The 21,989-nt window shown below is 41.8% G+C and overlaps 1 protein-coding gene across 4 annotated transcripts in view; it reads right to left on the minus strand.

The window, feature by feature from the left end:
- galnt1 (UDP-N-acetyl-alpha-D-galactosamine:polypeptide N-acetylgalactosaminyltransferase 1) overlaps nucleotides 1–21,989 on the minus strand; it is a 48,379-nt gene that overhangs the window by 17,830 nt on the left and 8,560 nt on the right. For 3 of the 4 annotated variants that reach the window (XM_086037297.1, XM_086037296.1, XM_086037295.1), the window contains exon 2: nucleotides 6,729–6,830. The gene's annotated coding sequence lies outside the window, so the exon portion shown is untranslated. Of the gene's footprint in view, nucleotides 1–1,881; nucleotides 2,035–6,728; nucleotides 6,831–21,989 lie in introns of those variants that run through there. The other variant, XM_086037299.1, reaches the window with a different exon arrangement.

The following is a 21,989-nucleotide window of genomic DNA, read 5'->3' on the forward strand; positions in this document are numbered from 1 at the left end:
CTACTTTGGTGTGTTTTTAAAAAAAATAATTAATTAAAATTACTTTTATACAACTGACATTTTTTTAGGCTAGGCATATGATGTCAAAGTAAAAAAGGACAACAAAGCACATATATCACAGAGGATCACGCTAAAATCAATCTACACTTGACCCATTTTTGAACCGATTTGAAACTGAAGATGCTTAAAACTGCCGGTGTTCGGCACACGCCACCACTTGTGTCACGGAATGAATTTTTCATCGTAACAAAGCAGTGCTTTTAATGCATGGAGGGGGAAAAAGCTCTCCATCAGAGTTCCTAAACAACCTGCTGTGCATAAGCCAATTTGCCATTTGTACATGCAACACGGAAAATCCCTGCGCGCTAAAGCGCCGTCACGTGCGCGCACACACAACACAACGTACGCACTCTCAAAGCGGCGTGAGAGAAGCTGTGACAGTAATTGCTTTTCTTTGGCAGCCAGCGACAGACAGACAGAGCCGCATTAAAATTCCTCTGCTCTCCTTTCCGCCTCTCTTGCAGCACCATCTCCTCCACTCGAACTGACTCCCTGCCTCGGGTTACGGCAGCACGAGCAGAAGGAAGAAAATTAATTTGGCCACGGCGATTTCTCTCTCGTCGCTGGAAGACAAAAAGGTGTTTGTGCATAGCTAACTTGGCTGTAGCCTCGCTTAGTTTAGCTTGGGAGGATGTAGAACTGCAGAGCAGCGTTTCTAAATTCCACCTGATAGGATTGCGGCGCCGCAAAAGTGCCATGCAAAGCACAATGATAAAGTGAAGATCTGCTAGTCCTCCCTCCGCGGCCAAAGACCGTCTTGTGAGTGCAGCAGTTCTGCAAGGTTAAAACGGTACCCAAAGTTTGCCCCGATTTCAATTTTAGATTCAAAATCGGCAAAAAGCATTCACATTGTGGACTCGCTAATTTGATGAACATACTCATGGGCCAGGAATACCTGATGCCAGGAATCTGTGATAATAAAACAACCTATGAAAGATTATTATTCTCACTCATGGTCATATTTCATTCTCATACACATTACTGGCAGGTTAACAAGACCGTGTTGGGTTTGGCACCCCCTGTGTGTTGTGATGTGTCTCTATGTAAACTTGTGCGTCTACCGTGACGAATGCATTGCTGTGACATAATCATCTTTTGGGAACCAGCCTGTCAAATCATTGCCTAAAAAGACAGCCAGTAATTTTGGTACAAAAAAAAAAAAAAAAAAAAAAGAGTGAAACTATACAACTGCAGCGGTGGATGCGATGCAGTTGAAAATTTGGGCGTACCTAACGTTTGTGCTGGTGCATCAAAGAAAAAATTGTTGGGAGCACCGAGCCAAACTGTACAGGTTGGTTGGAAAATAACTCGCTCTGTGAGTGTTTTTATGTGGGTGTGCTGCATTTGTAATTGTGTTTAGGTTGGTCCCTCCCTAGGCTCTTTGATGCCTCCGCCTCTCTGCGATATTAAACAGACACACAAGTCTGCACTCTATCTTCCTTCTCCATTAACATATCACCCTCACTCCATCCGTCTTTTACATCCCCATCCTGGTCATCTGCATTTATCTCTCAGCCACCTCACACGTTTCGAGAGCGGTTGCCATCGTTACTTGTCTACTTGTGTACAATTTCCCCTTTGCACCCTCCCCTGTCTCTTCCAATCCACTCCTCTTCACTACAGACTTAACCCTGCTTCAGATATCGCACAAGCAGAGGATCCAGAGCGTTAGTTTCTTCATAATTCTATGACTGCGAGGGAGGAAGCGCCCTTCAGTAGATGCAATATTTATATCCTGTAAGTCAATGAAATGAAGAAAGAGAGAGGGGAAGATGGCGTTTGTATGTGTGAGCTCCAATGAAAGGGGAATATGAGTTGTACCGTGATGTTAGAAGCAGCTGACGTGTTTGTAGAGTGTCGATGCGTGGAAAAGGGCCGGAAAGGAGCAAACCAGGTCTACACGCTGTCCCCAGGTCATGCCGGCTCCACCAACTCAACAGTTTCCGGGACAACACTGATGAAAGTGCCGATTGAACTGTCGTAATGCCTCAACTAGAGCAGAACAAGGCGCAGGCTAATATTAAGGAAGTGAAACAGAACAAAATGGCCCCCGAGGTTGGTATTCAACCTCTGATGTGGAGTAGCTTGATAGCACAGACGCTCAAGGGCAAAAGGGGCTGAGGTCACTTCAGAAGCAGGCCTTGACCTTGACAGCAAAATGCATTGCAGGCCAATAAGGAAGGAACGGATGACGAAGGAAAGGAAGCCGAGGACTAGACGATTTATGTTATACAATGTAAATCATCACTGTCCAATGGTCTCGTAAGTCCACTTAACCATAAATTTGACTTGAGATTCTCTGTGTTCTCCACGTAAAAAGGTTTAACATTGTAGTGTTTGTGTATATAGGTGAAGTAAGCAAGTGCTGCTGCTGTTTAGGTTAGGAATAAATTGATTGGAAAAATAGCAGACAATGCAATTAGAGGTGCAATGATTAATCGATTAATCAACAGCTAAAGATGATAAAATGAATCAATAATTATTTTGGATGATTGATTAATCATTTAGATACCTTTTATAAATTCCAAATTGTTCAGACTACTAATTTCAGGCTTTCAACAGTTAATGTTCTCCAATTTCTGTAGTCCTCCATGAAATCAGACTAATTATCTTTGTGTTGAACAAAAAAACAAAAAACATTTGTTTTTACGCTGGAAAACAATGATCAATGTGAAAATCAGTAACCAAATCATAATTAATATATGTTTGTGCATTTTCTGTAGTCTGTACTGTCAATTTGAAACAATGTCCTGTTTTTGAATAAAACTTTGACATCTGTCAAAGTAATTGACAGATTAATCGACTACTAACACAATCGTTAGTTGCAGCTCTAGATGCAGTACCACTGCATCAAAATACTCTAATCAAATAAATAGTACATGCAAACATCTTTCCATTAGTTTAGTCAATAAATCCAATTCAAATATTTTACAAGAAAAAAAAAGCCTAACCCTGAGGAATTTTTTTTTTTTTTTTTTATTAACAAGCCCACATACAGCTTTGACACTATTATAAAAAAAACTTTAATGATCAACACTATAATTAAAAATTGTAATAGCAGCGGAGCCAATTTTCCGCCAAATATTCAGCCTTTTGATGGCTATCGGCATCTGCCTTTTACTTAAAAATCTGAAGGCCGGAAAGAGATCAATTTGAAATTGGGTTCACTTTTGGGAACTATTTATTCATTAAAAATGTCATTTAACTTCATAAGAGATGTTGTTGACACTGGAAATTCCCAGCACATTTAGTTTGAAATGAAATAAAAAATAAATGAAAGTTTCACATTTCAGTTGTATTCAAATTATGGAAAACTATTTACTTACTGTTAGATAAGCCATGCACACTTCACTGGTGAGGATTAGTATATCTTCCAAAACATAAGTTAATTTCACATTTAAAGTGTGCCATATTTTCCAAATGATATTTATGGAATTATCGTCGCATGCAAACTTCGGGCGGCACGGTGATCGACCGCCTCACAGTTCAGAGGTTGTGGGTTCGATCCCGGCTCCGGCCTCCCTGTGTGGGGTTTGCATGTTCTCCCCGTGCCTGCGTGGGTCTTCTCCGGGTACTCCAGTTTCCTTCCACATTCCAAAAACATGCAAGGTAAGTTAATTGGACTCTCTAAATTGCCCCTAGGTGTGATTGTGAGTGCGGATGTTTGTCTCTGTGTGCCCTGCGATTGGCTGGCAACCAATTCAGGGTGTCCCCCGCATACTGCCCGAAGACAGCTGGGATAGGCTCCAGCACGCCCCGCGACCCTTGCGAGGATAAGCGGTATAGATAATGGATGGATGGATTTACTGTAGAAAACTTTAGGGAGTTATTTACTTGTTTAGGTTTTCATTTGACTTAAGGACATGCTGATGACCCTGACAGCTCCCTGCACTTTATTGTTAGACTTTTAAACAAAGCTGTCTATTCTCTCTCTCTCTCTCTCTATATATATATATATATATATCTATAAATTAAAAGATTGTTGCAAATTTGAAGTTATTTTGACTAGGGATGTGCGCGACTAGTCGTTTAACCGTCTATGATTTATTAAACGTTTAGTATTTTATTAGTCGGTCAAACACTGCATTAAGTATCACGCATCTTGTTCCTCACGCCTCTGCCTCTGTCAACAAGCTGAGCACCAAGAGAGAGAATTGCTCCCCTTCCCCCCGCCCACACGTACACATAGTAGGGGGCGGGGACACTAAGTTTGGGGAATAATATTTAGAAAAGTAAATTCTGAAGATGTCGAAACTACCACGAAAAAAAAAAAAAAACAGCACCGATTCGCACTGAGGTGTTTCATTTGGATGTGGTTTCTCATCGCTCCTGTACAGTAGTTGTAAGCAAGTTACTACAGACAGATGGATGCCCATAGCCACCGAATCTTAGATGACTATAACGTGTCATATGTGGACGAAGGACATCTCCGCGGCTGTGTGCTTCAGACATGCGCCTTGGAGGGAAGACACACAGCTGAAAACTTGGCTGCTCACCTGCGGAGTGTGATGGGTACGTGGGCACTAGAAAATAAAGTCGTCGCCTGTGTGCATGATAATGCGCCTTACATACGGCGAATGAGACCCTGCTGGAGTGGGAGTCGGTACCATTACTCATTACATTCTTCAGAATAAATGCCAAGCATTGTATTGGCAAATGTATCCGAAATGTATTTCTCTTTCACCTTTATTCAGTCAGTCGTTGTTGCATCAATTGAATTTAAATCAACAAACTGTCCTGAATGTTTGGGCCCCTGAATACACAAAGCATTTGCATTGTAAACTTTGAATTCAATATGTATTAAATTTCAGGTTTTCTTGTTTCTAGACTAGTCGACTAGTCGCAAATAAAATTTGATACTAGTCGGCGGGGAAATTAGTCAAAATTTCCATCCCTAATTTTGACAAACATGCTTGATGGCATTTCAAAAAAGTTAAGAGATGCAGTTGATATTTTAAAAATTTTAACGCCAGTGTTTTCCCTTTTACTGCAAATTAATATTGGCTCCAAAATTTCGGTAATCGGTATCGGCCCTGAAAAAGAGACGCCCACAATTTATGCCCTTGAGTTTATAAACCCAGAATACAAAAACGCTGATATGAGGATACATACTAAAAGTGACTAATATTCAAATTTAACCTCACCAAAGAATAATGAGAGTCAGTCAGAAAAAGAAAACAAAGAGGGAAAGTGCCCACAAAAGCGAAAAACCAGCTACAATTGATTACCAATTTAAAGCTTGGCATGGGCACAAAGTGGAATTAAATACTCTAATCTCTCAGACGTTCCCGGCCAAAGTCGATACACATTAATGTCACAGGGCTACACACAGCCCGCACCGCACCATTCTTCCTGGAATGCATGACACCGCTGTACTGTAATTATTCCTCTACTTTCCCGTCATTATTCAAAGACAAAAATGATCAGTATAATAACAAATTACACCAAGAGCCACACTGTGCGCGACCTGGTGTAAACACTCTCATAAACACAAATCCATATCGAGTCACAACACTAGCAGAGTAAGATGTTTAAAGCAGCGGTTTGTGTCAGTGTGTCAGCTGTTCTTCGCCAGCTACTCCAACGCTCGCCGGCACCGCCGGCGGGATTTAAGTGGCTCTGTTGCCCACTGACCACTCAAATACAGTAGTCTACTCAGTTTATCGCACCCAAATATAAAAATGCTCCCTTACTTGACATAACTATACACTCTGTAGATGTGGAAAAATTGGAAGTGTAGTTCTGTACAAGTGGTTATACAGTTCCAGGAGTTAATATGAACAACGTTAGAAATACACAATAGCTGACCCGGTAATGTTAAATCTCAATGTTGACATTAAAATAATGTTTTGTCCTATTTGTTAATATTGTCAGTGTGACCTGCCACAAGGACATGAGAAAAATGATCTGTGAAAACAAAAAAATGGCGCTCTCTGGGCCTACTACCTCTGATTTGATTTTTAAAGTGGAAGTCAACCCAAACATTTTTTTTTTTCCAAGAATACCTTCTATGCAGGCCCACTAGTTGAAACAAGGCATTCTGATTAATATTGTGTTTGTGGAATATGAGTTAAGCAGCAAAATCCACCCGTTTTTTACCTATCTCCGGGGGTGGCCATTTTGTCACTTTTGTCAACTGAAAATGACATCAGAGATGCTCAGGGCTCAGATAACAACCAATCACGGCTCAGCTTCAGAAAACAGGTGAGCTGTGATTGGCCGTTACCTGAGCCCTGAGCAACCGTGATGTCATTTCCAGTTGACAGAAGTGACAAAACGGCCGCACCCAGAGATGGCTAAAATCGGGTAGATTTAACTCTTATTCCACAAACACAATATCGATCAGAATGCCTTGTTTCAACTAGTGGGCCTGCATAGAACATATTCTTGAAAAAAATATGCGTGGGTTGATTTCCCCCTTTAAGAAACTACAGCGCCCAAGGAAGAGCAACCAATCAAAGAAAGAAGAAATGACTGAGGAGGTGTCAATAATTTGTGGTGCACTAGCAGGCACACTCATAGCAGGAAAACCCCCCATTGCGCTTGTACACGTTAGTGAGCGGTGCCACGTGGTCAGAGCCTTGAGGATGGGAGGGGAAGGATTAGTGAAGCAAGGCTCCATTGAAATCTTGCAAGCTAGCAACTTTAACCCTCCCTTTAACTCATACCTGTCCAGGGCTCTCTGGTCAGATGCAAAGGGGCTCCACCAGCAAAGAAGGCAGAGCGTCAGAGATCCCACTTCCTCCTTTTCGCGTCACTCCAACATGCTCCTGGAGGAAACCAGACGGAAACAGACCAGATGAAATAGACGCAGCATGCTTTGTAGCTGCCAAGAAAATGTTGAAAGGAACTCAGTCTTACTACACTTTACATGTGCCAAGCACACAACAAGGATTACTACGAGTGATAAGTGTGAACTCCCACTCCAAGAACTAAACCTGTGTAACAGGTTTGCGGCATTTAAGGGAAGTAGCGATCTCGATGCTGACTGCCCCGATTAGGTTCATATACTGAGGCTCAGTCATTTGGTGACCTATATAAAAAAAAAAAACCCTAAGTACAAAAAACAACTGCGAAATCAAGACAAAGTGAACATTTAAAGCAGAATACAAAATAGCGCAAATGTCATCACACGAGATCTCAGTAGACAGCGTTCCGGAACGTTTGTATTCAAGCCTAGCGTTCCAGGCTAATAAAATGTGATATTCAAGAATAACTCCACGTCACTATCAGTCCAGATGTATAAGCCCGCTTTGGGCACATCTTAAAAGGCTCACAGGCAGTTCCAGCAACTGAAGTTGAAGAGAACCAGCCTAAAAGGCATCATACCGGTCACCGAGCCAGCATCAGAGAAGTCTAAAACACACTGCACTATGCGAGGCCCGGAAAAAGACCAAAGTGTTTCATTTTCACCTCGGAGGACGCAAAGCCACAAAGCATACACAGGAAGACCAGAGTGAAAAGGCCCTACTCTACCATCTGAAACAGATTTCCTGGTTGTGCTTACAGGATACTCAGAACACTCATCTCTTGAACTGCCAGTGTCGCAACGCATATTTGCCGTTAACCGACACTTCCCTTATCAGTAGAATTGTATCATCATTCACTGAATGAAAAGTGGACCTTGGCAAGTCTACAACTGTCAATCATTTACAACTTGTGCTCATTTATACGTTGTCAGAAATCAATCAGCCTTTGTCCTTGCGGAAGGTCACACACACGCACCGACTGAGCGGCTTGTTACATGATGAAAAGCGATGCGGAGATGGCGGAACAGAGAGATTGACAGCTCAGTGCCACTCATTTCACTGGATTAATCGTCTATTTTGGAAAAATCCACAGAGAATGTAGATGAGAGGGAATGTGACTCAGTGTGGGCATCGGCATGAGTGTGTGTGTGTGTGTGCGTTCAATCTAGTTCTTGGCCTACTTTAAAGTCAAGTCATCATTCTGGCCTACTGGGGCTTTACATTGCTAGCCTCTATGTGTTGTATTACAAGAGGCACGATATCATAAATCTCTTCCTGCCAGCCCACACACTCGCGGTATTAGTGGGCTGTGCTGCAGTGCAGGTGTCTTTTTCACCATGCCACCAAGGGTGTCTGCCTGTCCCGGCCCATCTCAAATGAGTCACAATTGCACATCTTTTTCCTACCGTTTGTTCCATCGGCTATTTTCATTATCTCTTACGCACTTCCGCAAAGCTTGAGATGAATGATTGTAAGCCGCATGCAAATTAAAAGCACGACAAGCGAGCACTTCTATAAATACCAGAGCTATGCATTCCGTCTATGCGACGGACCGGTCCGTCTATCCGCCTTTGACGGACGCCCATTTTATAGGCTTAAACTTAAAAAAAAGTGTTGGACTAACCATAGTCGTAAGACCATTTTTATCCATCTATGTAATCGTCTATTTTCACGGTGAGGCTTCAACGACCGCAGTGAGGTTTCTGTAACAATAGATGCATTTCCTTTAAATGCGGCGAGGCCTCCGAGGTCCTTAAGGGTACATCAAGCTCCAAAAAGGTCCTCTAAGGTGCTAAAAGGAGACGCATTAATTCCGGTCTTTCGTTTCAAACAGCGCCGGGGGGTGGGGGGGTATTAGGTTTGGGGTTAGTTTGTCGAAGTTGGTAGTCGGAAATTCAAACGGAAGCCCGTTTAAAATCATAGTCGGCGGACTGGCCTATAGGCGATTACTATTCTTTCCATCCGAACAAAAAAGCGGATAGACGGACGACGGAAGGGTACCCAGGCTGTAGGCGATATACGGATGTGAATTTTTAGTAAAATGCACAGCTCTGTAAATACCCATTCACACACACACACACACACACACACACACACACACACACTGCAGAGCAAATCACAATGCAACTCAACAGTTCAAACGGTCAGCTCTATGATAGTCCTATGATGCAATGGTGTGTGATTAGCAGGAAAATAACTCCAAAATGTGAGTGAGATCATGAGTTTGAGCACATAAACTCTGTAAACACCATAAGACAACAATACAAAACCATAATGGCACAGCAGAGGGTTTTCTCCAGTGTAATGAAACCTAAGCAGCCCATCTGGCTTAAACTGGCTGCCAAGGAGGCCGAAGCATCTGGGACTCAGAGGGGAAAATGAATTTCTGTGATCTTTATCCAAACTAACCTGAAAAATATTTCACTGAACTGACTTGTGCAGGTAAAATAAATTAACCCTTAAATAAACCCTTCATAAATGAAAAAGCAACAAAATTTGACCAAACTGTGTGTTTCAAAATGGGCCTCGGGAGCGTGCCCTAGTTTGCCAACATCGTGATGTGCGTATGTTTGGTTTGTGTCCGGATTTCTCTATGTGTTATGTTAGGGTTGCCCCGATAATCATCGGGGCCGATATTTGGCATTTTGGCGATCATTGGCATCGGCCTTTTTTTTTTTTTTTTTTCATTTTAAGGCCGATAAATTAAAAACGGCTTTATTCGTGCTTGCTGCAGCGTGATTCTCTCTGTTTGCTGCACCTCTGGCCCTGCCTGCATAGGCAGATTGGCCCGCCCAAAGCACCATCTGATTGGTTCCTTGTGCAGTACAGCCAATCAGCCTAAAGCTGCATGTGTGCTCCCTGCTCGCTCTCTCTCTCTGTGTCTCCTGGAAGAGCCAGGCACATACACGACGGGAGTCGGCCAGTTAGTAGTTCAAGGTAATGCAGTAGACTTCGCCGAAATTTTTGTAAATGTCAGTCTACTATAACTCACTTGTAACATTACTATGAGCCCTTCCATGCCATATAAACACAAGGGGCAATTCTGTTCACCACAGTAAGCTGCCTTGCGGCTCAAGCTAACCGCTCCCCCAATGTTACAACAGTTAATTTGCTTTGTGAGCGACATGGCTCCCAAGAGATGTAAAGTTGCTTATAATATAGGGAAATGGTGATAAAAGTAAGACGTGAGTGCCAGTGTGTGCATGTCTGTGTGTAAGCCAAGTCATGAAAAGCTAAACTCAACATTATTTATAGAGCACTTTAAAACAACAACCGCTGCAAGTGCTGTACATGGTGCAAAAAATGACGGCAAAGTACTGCATGTGAATGTCCGGTCTTGGAATCATGCTTATCTTTCTGGCTAGTAGCTGCGTTGAGGATTCACTTTTATGTTTGTGAACTTTAAAACAAAGATGTGTGAAAGATAAACATTTCAGTTACAGTGGATTTTTAGAAAACTATTTACTGTAAGGAGATGTTTGTTTTCATTGAACTATAAGACATGCAGCTGAGCCTGGGAGCTCCCTGCACTTTTTTGTGAGACTTAAAACAAAGTTGTCTACTTTTTAAGATCTAGAAAAGCTTTAACATCTAGTAAATCACTAAAGTTGTTTAATAAACATGGGCTTAAAGGCATTTAAACGAAGTCAAGTGCTGGAGTTTTTATTTTTCATAAATTTGACACCATTTTACCCCTTTTTTCTACAAATAAATATCGGCTTCAAATAACGGTTATTTGACTACTAATAATCGGTATCGGCCCTGAAAAAAGCATATCGGTCTATCCCTATGTTATGTGACACTCTGTGTAACATATGCTGTAACAGAGGGAAACACAACGTGTCATGTTTGGTATTCACAACAACAAAGTGTCATGTGGCCCTCCGCCTCTGCCTCCTTACAGGCCTCCGCATTCAAGTTGTCACTTCAATGATGTGGGAAAGGAAAACCATGCTAGGCCGGCAGCGGCGTATGAACTCTCTAACACCTACTCTATGCAGAAAAACAAACCAGAGGAAAGGTTTAAAAAAAAAAAAAAAAACACGCACACAACCATATCACAGGCAAGTGCAACTGGAACTTGACAGTTGTGACAATGTTCCAGGGGAAGCCCGGGCAGTAAAAAACAGGAATTCTAGGAATAGAGCGAGGAAAAAATAGGTAAGAAGGTAATGGCCCACCCTGCTTTGACGTGCCACTTTTTTGTCTCACTGTTTCTGGATAAAAAAGGTCACAGCCTGTAGTGGTTCTACGAAGGGGCCATGCGCTGGGAAGCGGCGGAGCTGTCACTTTCTGGACATATTGTACGTACTCGCAGAGGGGAGGCGAGGGGAGGAAGAGGAACAAACACTGACCAGGAGAGACCCAAAATGACAGCCGCAGGGAAAGAGTTGCCGAGAGAAAGATAACTGCTTCCTGTTGACGAAGGGGAGAAAATACAGGACAAAGAGCAGCAGGCCACTAGGCCACTTTTGACTCTGTGCTCTGACTTCTTGTACTCAGCACATTTGGCCCAATGCCAATCTTTCTGTGTCACTCTTTATTTCCAAAGGAGGAAATAGTGTTTGCTTTTGTATGCCTTACCGTTCTGGATGAAACGCACAAAATTCAATGGTTATATGTAGGAATAGCTATAATAATGGATTCAGTGCTCAATTATGTTGATTGTGTCAAATTGATTGTTGATTAATCCTGTAGTGCAGCAATTGAGGCAAAACGGCGAGCACTATGTGGTTGACACCAGCAGAGGCGCTGTTGGTTCAGTCTCTATTAGTTTGTGGTATAGAGAAGAACAAGGTGAAATGAGCTACGAGTTGTGAGCTAAATTCACCTTAAAGATGAAGTCGACCCCAAACATTTCTTTACAATATGTTGTATGCAGCCCGACTAGTTTAAACACAACATTATGACTGACTGTGTTTGTGGAATATGACTTAAGCAGTGAAATCCACCCGGTTTTGTCCATCTTGAGGGGCGGCCATTTTGTCACTTGACGTCGATTGAAAATGACATCACAGTTGCTCATTTAACGACCAATCATGGCTCAGCTTCAGAAATGAGGTGAGCCGTGATTGGTTGTTACCTGAGCCTTGAGCAATTGTGTTGTGGCATTTTCAGTCGACAGCAAGTGACAAAATGGCCGCCCCAGAGATGGCTAAAAACGAGTGGATTTTTCTGCTTTTATAACTCATTCAACAAATCAACATTAATCAGAATGCTGTTTAGAGTAGTGGAGGCGAATAGAGCATAGTGTTTAGAAATTTAGGGGGTTGACTTCCCTCTTTAATTTCGACCTGCATTTTTCTACTGAATACAACATTTGCATTGATGTAAATTCCCAGCATTCAGAAAACAATATTTGAAATGGAATTATTAATTTAACCTTACGGCTGGGTCATTATCACGGACAACAGATTCATATCTCACTTTTATATTTTTGGACAGGGCACTGCAGTAGTTCGCTTTTTTTTCCCCTCCTCAACAATGTCTTTTAAGAATATAATTGCCATTATTGCCACAGAGAGCCAAGATCGCAGATTTCAGCAGGATTGACGGATCAGCCGGGACACCTCCAATGTCAGTGCTGATGTTATTGTTCACTCGTAATTTATTCATGCTACCATATCTCTTCTGCTGTTCCCGTTGTGTTAATAGGATCAAGAGTTTCCACTGCCCCAAGCTGTGAGCTCAACGCTCCCGGCAACATTTCCAATTCAGGACAGACTTACTCGTGATTCAAAGCAACATTTCATGCGATTCAGTGCAATGGAAGATATTTTTAGCAGCATAAGCTGCAGTGACATTAATGAACTTCAGCTTTTCCTTTTCCATCTTGTCCATAACAAAAACTTTAAACGTGCATTGTGAAATAAAAGTCTGCAAAGAATCTTCAACACACATTTGATGAAAACGCCGTGCAACAAAAATATGAATACTTTTAGTGTTGGTTTCAGTTGATTGGTGCATCACAGACGTTATGCTCACTGCTTGAAATGACAAATGTTGCCATGAGCATGTTACATCACCCATCACAGCGAATCCCTCCAGTAACTTGATGATGAACTTGTTTGACATTTGAAAATGTGCAAAGCAAGCCGTGCTTGTCTGAAGACAGCATGTGAGAGAAGAAGCGGGAGGGGTAAAGATTTCTGTTTCCGTTTTTGTAATCAGCATCGGAGCCCATGAAGCAACACAAGATAACAGTCAGGATGGAAAGATTCCCTGAGACGAAAGCGTGACGCAGAACAGCGTAACTTATGTTCTGGTCTCTGCACCCTAAGCTGGCAGGAAAGTCAGATCAACATTTTTATGTTATTTTTTTTACCTCTTGCTTTGTACAGAGTGCTAAATTTAAGGCAGCAGATGGGCTGGTCTCAGTTAACAGATGTATTTCATATTTACCTTTAATAAATCATATTCTGCACTGTAGCTTGAAAGCAAGCACTTTTTGAAACCAGCTGGGAAAAAATAAAAGTGAAAAACTCTCCATTTATTTTTATAAACAGTAGAATTTATAAGGTCAAACTAAATTTATTCCAGGAATCTTTAGGGCGCTGTTCTCCAGTACGCGCATTTGTCATTTTTTTATGTCACACTTTTGAGGTACGTGATTCTACCGCCCAGACTTTTGACACATCCACCATGCGTAACCTGGAAATTTGTGTGCAACTACCAAAGAGCCGTGAATCAGTGAAGTGTAAGGGTAGCTCTAATTCCCGGACATGAAGTTTTCATCCATCCATCCATCCATCCATTATCTATACGCTCTACCCTCGCCAGGGTCACGGTGGTGCTGGAGCCTATCCCAGCTGTCTTCGGGCAGTAGGCGGGGGACACCCCGAACTGGTTGCCAGCCAATTGCAGGGCACACGGAGATAAACAAACAAACACACACACTCACAATCACAATCACACCTAGGGGCAATTTAGAGTGTCCAATCAAGCTACCATGCATGTTTTTGGAATGTGTGAGGAAACCGGAGTACCCGGAGAAAACCCACGCAGGCATGGGGAGATCATGCAAACTCCACACAGGAAGGCTGGGGCCGGAATCGAACCCACAACCTCTGAACCTCTGAAATGCTCCTGGCAGGTGAAAACAAAAAAGTCTGCTAGCGCTGATCCTTTTTCACCAATTGATAGAAGTGTTCCAACCAGGCTTTTACGCTGCCGATTCCCATTTTCCATTGCTGAAATCGTCCAATACAGATGCACATGAATTTGCTGCACATTTTTTTTTTTCAATTTTAGAGCTGCTCACTACCGATTATCTTAATAATTCATTTCTCAATTATTTCTCTGATTCATTCTATCCAAATTCGCCATAGCGTAGTAGGAACATATTACGGCCGTTGTGCAGTAGGGCGGCATGGATGGGTCAAGTGTGCCCTCAGAGTGTGCAGATTCCATGAAGGTAGGCACTGTAATTGACACACTTAAATTGATGGGATGATCCGCGCAGCCAATAAAGTACGCAGCTGCTCGTCTCTTCTGGCGTAACCATCTTCTGGCATCTACAGGCAATTACAAACCTTTTTATTGGCCTTAATTACTTGCGGATCTTCGCTATTGGTGCTCGGGGCTTGGTCCCTCTCAACTGCGAATGGCGAGAACGATGTAATGTAATGAATGATTATATCACAGCTGTGTGACAAAAAAAATAGATAACTGAGTCAAGGCAAGGCTGATGGGCAATTTTTAAGTATTTCTACTCTAATGCTCGAATGTATTGGTGGGAAAGTCAGGCAATGACACTTGCTAGAAAACCACTCTTAAAATCCCACGATATCCTGAGTGAAGGCAATCTGATATGCGAGCAGCAGAGCTCCGGAGATCCCATTTAATAAAAGCGGCTGGTTGAGTGTGCTTGCTGAGTCACTACAGGCTTGTGTAATATCAACTTCAAAAGCTCCACAAGAGCCATATGTGTTCTTTCAAGGGAGAACATGTTTCATCTCATCACATCTTATGCACAAATATTACAGTATCTGTCTGTCAATGGCAGTCAGCATGGTTATGTAACCTAAACTGTCTGCATTGTTGCTCACTTACACCACTGGGCCAGTTCAAGTGATCTGATCAAGGGGAGTCTACTTAAAAAAAAAAAATAAATAACTGACACTCAATAGGCTATTAGCAGCTGCAAAATGCACAATCAATCATGGGCCAAGCGAATTAATGTACGCATGCGACTTGCTTTTCATAGCAGAACATCTCCAATATTCCATTTAAGCAGTTCCGTCATGAGGTCGATATCACCACAACACACACTACATAACAACTGGTCAGTTTTATAATTTGGCTTCTAAATGAGCAATTGCCAAACTCATACTAATTCAATGGCAGCATGTGAGCCCCAGTATGTAGCAATGACATGACTTTCTGCAAAGTGCACACATTTTTGTACTGGACAACATTTTATTTTAGACTTCCTTACGAAATGTGGCTTATTGCACACATGAAGTATTCATTTATAGTCTCAGGGGTTCAGCACAAGTCAATGCAAACACTGTGGGCCCTATTGTCATGACGAGCACAAATCTAGCGCAAAGTGCAGCATAACCGTGCGCATCGGTGGACTTTTCTTTCTTTTGGTATTTTCGTAGATGGGTGCAGTTAGAAAGGGGCGATTGCGTCGTTGTGGGAGTGAACATAGCCGACCTGATTCCCGGCCAATGGGAGCAGCTCCTCTCATTTCTTTTAAATTCAGTGCGGGAGAGGCGTCTAGTTTTGTTCTATGAACACAATGATTTTGTGTCCAAGATAGATAGACACCTATGTTTTAAATGAGGTAAAAACAAACACATTTTCCTTTCCCAATTTTGAAGGGTTCGATGAATGCAAGTATGAAACTTGAGGGGTTCGGTTATCTCCAACAAGGCTGAGAACCACAATTAGAGGAAACACTGTGGTGATTGCTACAACAAAAGCAATGACCACATTTGAAACTTTGCAGGGTTTGACGACTCACACCAAAACAATGCTGCTGCTGTTCAGTAAGCCATCGGCTTCGAGTAACCGTTGATGCGGCTATCAGTGTGACTGGACTACAACCGCTCCACTCAAGCAAGAGTCCATAGTCTCACACTCAGGGAAGCTGCCTGCTTGCAGATAAGAGCCACCGATGAATACAAGCCCGTATGGGCCCAACAGGCAGAGTCGAATTTTGGACAAGGAGAGTTTGGCTTAAAGCACACAGCTGCCACAGCGGGGGGGGGGGGGTTTCCTCTGCTCTCATCCACTCCCCTTCTTGCTTTGCTGTATGTGAGGAATCCTGCTGACATATACTGTTTAAAGAAAGGGTAAAAGGAAGCTTTTAAAGATAGAAAAGGACACATGAGGATCTAAACGGCCTCACAAGTGCACCTTGGAGGACAGTAGTTGCACAACGGAAAGTATTTGTTTGGGTTTACAAAGCCTAATTAGAATCAGCCAAGGAGAGGTAAACAAAGGGAACATACTTGCTTCTTGCACAGCTAATTAAAAAGGGTTTTAGCTGTATGGGGTCGAATATTGTTGGGGGGTTTTTCAAAGCGCATTTAAATGCAGTTTTTTTTCCCAGTGAAATTATTCATCAAAAATGCTGAAAAAGCAACACGGTTGGTGGCTATAAAAGTGACCACAATGTATTCCAAAGGGTATTCTCCAATGATGTATGAAAGTATGTATATGTATCATACAAATGTCCACACACAAAAACAACGTTTCCAATAATAAGGTCAGCTCAGATGACCTATCTTTTGAAGGACAATAGATCGATGAATGCACCCTTTTTGTTTTCAAGGGGCATTAATGTCAACTGTGGAAACTTGAGTGAAAGCCTGTGATACAACTTAGCAAACGCGACAACAAAAGGTGAAAGTGAGAAGAGAAAGTGTTTAAAAGGGTCAACCCAGTTACAAACAGGATTCCTCTTCAGGTTGAAAGTGAGAGTTGAGAGCCAAATCTCAATAAATCCTCTCTGGGCTTTTGGAGATTTAGCTTCTGTGCAGATAAGCAGCAGAGCGCCTCAGTGTTTGTGAAGTGTTGCCACACTGCAAGAGGAACTCCCGCTGCTACTGACAAGTCAAGTGAGTTTCAATACAGCCCTGGGCGGCACTCCTGCCACTGCCACTGCCCTTGACCGAGTCGAGGCCCTGGCTTCACAAGCTGGAGCTCTGCACCGTGCCAGTCCCTTAACAGTCACGTTGGCATCTGGCATACGTAAACAGAACGAGGGTGAAAGTGATGACATTCTTCTGTCACTTACAGCTAATTTATTTGCTCCCATTTGATATTCTTAGTACTATAAGGCTATGTTTATAAGGACAACATTTAGTCTGATCGGAATAAAAATGCTTCATTCACCCACCCCATTCGGAATATTCTGACCCGATCAAGACCAATCCGATCAAGATTTTATTCCGAACGAGAGCGGTGTTTATGTCGAGCTATAATCTGATCGGTGTGCGTGAAAACTCTTATTTTTTAAATTAAAATTTGGAGAGAAAAAAACAAAACAGAAGCAGAGCGAACGAAAGACATGGCGGGCGCAAGACTGAACTGGGATATTTGCAACTCCAAGTGTTAACTCGACTCGTATTTTTAGTGTCCATGAAAACAGTGCATCCGATCATAATTTTAATCCAAACTCCAATCGGATTAAAGAAATTTTGTCCGCGTAAGCATGAGTGTATGAATGGCAGAGACGTGTCCAATTCATGGTTATTTAGGACATTTAGTTGCGTCATTAGCAAATTCCAGATTCTATCATACAATTATAACAACTAAATTACGAAATTAATGTCGTTCATTTCTAAATTAATGTAGTTTCAAAATGTTGTTCATCTTGCAAAAACAATGTGTTTAACGTTTTTTCGAAGGCCGATCCTTCATTGTGCATGGTATGGGAGGAGGTTCTAAATTTGTTCTGAAATTCAAATAAGAATAAATTGATGAATCAATTATCACAGATTTGCGCTTCAAATGTTTGTGCTCATGATTAAGCACAAATTTGTGCATGTGCACCGTTTGTGAATTAGGCCCAGTGTTTGAGTCAGGCCTTTTGCTTCCTTACTTTATGTCCCAAAGCACACAAAGGGCCCTTTAGCTTTACTCTATTAGGCATAATCGGAAATAGATTTGCTATTAAAACTTGAAAGGCATGTCGTTTACATACACTCCTTTTTTATTTGTATTTTTTTTAAACAATACTCTTTGTTTGACACTTGTACATTCTGTTATTTACAGTGTTGTAACTAGGTGAGGCCATTAATCATTATCCTGAGGCCGGCTGCAATAAATTCAGAGATTTATGTGAGAGTTTAGTTATAAGACGCTTTGTTTCCTAAAAGGGGCCCAACATCAATAGAAGTAAATCAGAGGCATGGGAGACCGCACAGGCTTAAATAAAGCAGCGTCAACACCAACTTTTGAAGCAAAAACCACAAAGCAACGGCAAGGATCAATAAACAAATTACAGAAGATAATTTGACAAAAATGAGTGAAGTATAAATAGTTTTATATATAATTTCAAATATGATTATTTCATATATATTGAATTCAGAGACAATAAAAGTGAGTGGAAATGTGTGGTGCATGGGATTTTCGAATGCATTCCCATATGCAAGTTCATTTACATTACAAGTGTGGTTGTCATAAGTGGGGAACTTACAATTTTATCAAACCTCCCAAAAAATGTCACGTGTGCAATGACGTACCGTTAGATTCAAAACGTTGCACACCTGCGCACAAAAAAATAGTGTTTCTTTGCCTTAACACTGTTATAATAATGCAGTTTATAGTTTCAGCTCCATTTAGTCAAACCACAATTCCTGCAGTGCATGTGGACAGATTCGACGAAAAGTGGTTGAAAATGGGTGTGTCTAAGAAATCTGAAAATAAATCATGACCTCAGTGTCAATGAGAGCTATTTAAAAGGGCACGCAACCGTTCAAGGTAAACGGAGACATCTGTGTGAAAGTGTGTGTGTCACAGCAGTTTCGCCCAGAGTCAGCAGAAAGTGGATATATTCAACGTACTACAACGGTGGGTAAAAAGGGGGGATGGGAAAGAGCAAGGCTGTCGCTATGGAAACTATGTCATCTTCCTGTCCTATCTCAGGAATGAAACAGATGCTGTGAGCAACGTACAGATGCGCTTGAACACTGTCACAAAGTAGGAAAGTGGATGCGACTGGAAAGGGTCACTGGGTGTGACCTCGCGAGGCAGCTGCTCTCCGCGTTAGTTCCCACTCTTCAAGTGTTCCATGTGCTGCCTGCAGCGTCATCCTCTGTAATGCGTATTCCTCTGTATGAAGTCATGAGGAGAAAAACATTTGACTTGTCATTCATCTGATGACACCTTGAGCAAACGCTTCTTACATGAAACGGCCAAACAGTTGGGCACCAATCGGCGGTGACTCAAAAAGCGCGCAGCATTGGAGCCGGAAAACCGCAATTGTTTGTGCGTCTATTGGAATATTTATCTGGCTAATGAGCATTAAATTTGACTGTTAAGCAGTCAGTCGATAAAGCCCAGCTAGGCAGTGGATCAATGCCTTTGTCTTTGCTACGTCACTGCTGGCCTGTCGCGCCGTCACAGCAGGATACGAAGAGTGTTTGGCCACGTGGGGCGCCGGCCGAACTAGAGAGGACAGGTTAGCTTAGCACTAGCTAGCTGGTGAAACACAATCCAGATGCATTTATTAAATTCTACCATTGGACAGGGACTGACAAGAGATACTGGCAGTTGAAGTGAGCTATTTTAAACTAAAAAAGAAAACCTTTCCATATAATGACACTGCCGTGTCAACACACCAGTGTACACTCAATGGTTCAATACACAGATACATCTTCAAATCAGTGAATGAATGAGGAAGGCATTAAAAGACAAGCCTTGGGAGTTTTTGAAAGAAAAAAAAAAAAAAAAAGACTACGCCCTAAGATATGACTAATGTGTTGAAAAGGAAATAGTGCAGCGTTCAAAGTACAGCAAATAAATTCAGCAAAATGATGAGTTGTACATTTAATCATTTCCTTTGTATTTATTTCTATGCCGGTCTGTCAAAATATGTTTTTAAGTGGAACCGGTTAATGGTGCAAAAGATTCATAGTGTGCTTGTATTCCTTTCAACCGATAACCTTATTCACATCCAGTACAGTTCTGACAAAGAAAAGTGACAGAAAAAGTCATGTGTAGGCAAGCTAAATGAGACAGAAACAGATTTGAAAAATTGAACCCAAAAACAAATACCACGGTATAATATTGAACAGAAACCTATTTCCTATTTAGCAAGCTGTACCTTGCTAGTCAATGGTTTTACACAATGTTGATTCCTGTAACACCGCCTGTGAGGTTCTCAAAGTACAATTAATTTACGTTCCTGCGTCCCGCATGCGGGACAGTTGTCTGCCGGGGGATTTACGTCACTACCTGGAAACTTGCCCGGGCATGTGATACACCGTTAAAAAACTAAGTTCCTGGAGATTTTAATAATGCTCAACATTTTAAGGTATAATCATATCTGCAGGCTCAGCGAGCTCTTAAGTCAGACATTCAAAAACACAAAAAAAAATAGGGAACCCATCATTTTAGCTTCAAAAAATTTCCAAGACAATGTCAATCCATCAATAATGGTCCTATTACGTCGACAAGGGTCCAGTAAAAATATTCTAGTAAAATAGTTAGTCCACACCAAGCCTTACATGCATATAACCACATTATATGCTCCTGCAAACATGACAAATTCCCATCAGATACGCATATTTTCAACATATTTTGATCGTTGATTGAGTTAGCGTGAACGGATTAGCCGCGCGAGCGTTTTAGGTAAAAATGACAGGAAGGATTGAGGGTTTTTAGCAACCAGAGACACAGTAACTGAATGAGGAAGAAAAATTGAGAAAGAACCTATGCATTACAGCGTACATGCACATACAAAACATTATACAGTGGTGAGCAGCCTGCGTGCACAAATAACGAGGATGTAAATGTTGACATTGGCCTTTAGTGGGCTCAAGCCAAAGAGGGAGCTGCAAATACTCCCTGGTGGCATTGGCTGACCCACTTCTACGCAACTCAATCCCTGACGTGACTCAGAGGAAAACCAGAGGCTGCACACACTTGCGACTCCATACGCACACACACGAAACGCAAACAAACATACTGTACAAATACTGCTACAAACTGACACGCGCACAATGACACACACTGACCAAAGGGGGGGAAAAAAAACACTAAACGTTGATAGCAATCTCCTCTTCTACTCCTCCTGTTTTCTTTTCTGTTCATCAGACGATCAGCCCTTATATTCCTACTATCTGATCTTGCTAAAGAGTCTGCAACATCCGCTGTCACGACAAGACTACAGACCACTAATAACATGTTTTTTTTTCTACACCACAAGTAGTACACATTACTTATTGGCAGAGTAAAGGAAGCATGACACGCAACACTGATATAACACCAATTCGTAATCGTAATAAGGGTTTGCTTCTTTTTTAGCACATAATTAGAAGAGCATCAAAGCCATCCCAGGGATCAAATGCAGTTCTCACAGTTCATAAAAAAAACACATGGCAGTTATAACGTTTTTATGACTGAACCTCCTTACCTCAGCGACCCAACAATGAACCCAATCCCAAAGTCTTTTTTTTTTTCTTTGTCATTGTTCCACTATCAAGGACAAGTTAAGACGCTGTGCCGCAATTACTATCTTTGTCATCCCAAAAATAAATGCGTCACCACCATGTTTTCCCATCCATCCATCCATTATCCAAACTGCTTATCCACGAGGGGCTTTTTGGGAAAAAAATAATAAATGTAATTGAATTAACATCCGGTACCAAGGTTCCCACAACACAAACCAACTGCACAGTATACATGGCATCTGTAAAGCTGAGGTTTAAAATGCAGTTTGAAGAATCATTTTTCCTTTAGAAGAAAACAAAATAGTGATTTAGGAAAATGCACAGAATGATCTGGGGAGGAGGAAGAAAGATGGTTAGCAAGGAGTTGGACAGCTTTTAGAGTGGATTTTTTTTTTTTAAATATTCAACACACCCAAACCGATAGTAAAAATTATTTAACCCCCCCCCAAAAAAAAACTGTAAATGCACCACCACAAAGATCCACTATTGGAAATAAGTCGCATAAGCACTCCAACGATACAAACTCGGACTTGGAAACAATACCTGTATA

Source organism: Filicampus tigris, chromosome 8 (assembly GCF_054856515.1).
Source record: "Filicampus tigris isolate MCC_2025a chromosome 8, RoL_Ftig_1.0, whole genome shotgun sequence".
Classification (NCBI taxonomy): Eukaryota; Metazoa; Chordata; class Actinopteri; order Syngnathiformes; family Syngnathidae; genus Filicampus; species Filicampus tigris.